This window comes from Arachis ipaensis, chromosome B03 (assembly GCF_000816755.2).
Source record: "Arachis ipaensis cultivar K30076 chromosome B03, Araip1.1, whole genome shotgun sequence".
Classification (NCBI taxonomy): domain Eukaryota; kingdom Viridiplantae; phylum Streptophyta; class Magnoliopsida; order Fabales; family Fabaceae; genus Arachis; species Arachis ipaensis.
The window spans coordinates 36,601,623-36,602,735 of record NC_029787.2 but is presented as its reverse complement, the minus strand read 5'-3'; positions in this window follow the sequence as shown (position 1 = coordinate 36,602,735).

Sequence of the window (1,113 nt, the reverse complement as noted above, 5' to 3'; positions counted from 1 at the left end):
GATGCATAAATCCACTTTCGGGGCCCACTTGGTGTGTGCTTGGGCTGAGCTTGAATGTTACACATGTAGAGGCTCTTTCTGGAGTTGAACGCCAGGTTGTAACGTATTTCTGGCTTTCAACTCTGGTTTGTGACTTGTTTCTGGCGTTTAACTCCAGACAGCAGCGTAGAACTGGCGTTCAACCCCCTTTTACATCGACTAAACTCGGTCAAAGTATGGACTATTATACATTTCTGGAAAGCTCTGGATGTCTACTTTCCAACACAATTGGAAGCGCGCCATTTTGAGTTCTGTAGCTCCAGAAAATCTACTTTGAGTGCAGGGTCTGCTTGCTTTTTCTTTTTCTATTTTTTTTTGCCTATTTTTTTCTGCAAGCTTTGTTCTTTGCTGCTTTTTCTTGCTTCAAGAATTATTTTTATGATTTTTTATATTATCAAATAACATGTCTCCTAGTCATCATTCTTTCAAGAGCCAACATATTTAACATTCTTAAACAACAACTTCAAAAGACATATGCACTGTTCAAGCATTCATTCAGAAAACAAGAAGCATTGTCACCACATTAATATAATTAAACTAAGTTCAAGGATAAATTCGAAACTCGTGTACTTCTTGTTCTTTTGAATTAAAACATTTTTCATTTAAGAGAGGTGATGGATTCATAGGACATTCATAACTTTAAGACAATGTTACTAACTACTAATGATCATGTAATGAGACACAAACATAGATAAGCACTTAACATAGAGAAAACGCAAAACAGAGAATGTAAGAACAAGGAATGAGTCCACCTTAGTAATGGTGGCATTTCCTTCTTGAGGAACCAATGATGTCCTTGAGCTCTTCTATGTCTCTTCCTTGTCTTTGTTAAATTCACTAATAAAATCTCGTTGTAAAGTATAGTTTCTAAACCAATCACTAATCCTTTCATACAAAAAAATTGTTTGTCACTAGTACGAACCCCTAAAATTTATAAACCGAAGTATTGGACCTCGGGTCGTTCTCCCTAGGAATCACAATAAAGTATCTTGTTATTGGTTATGAGTTATTTTGGGGTTTTGGATAAGAAGCATGAAAAGTAAATGGCAATGAAAATAAACTAACAACTATAAA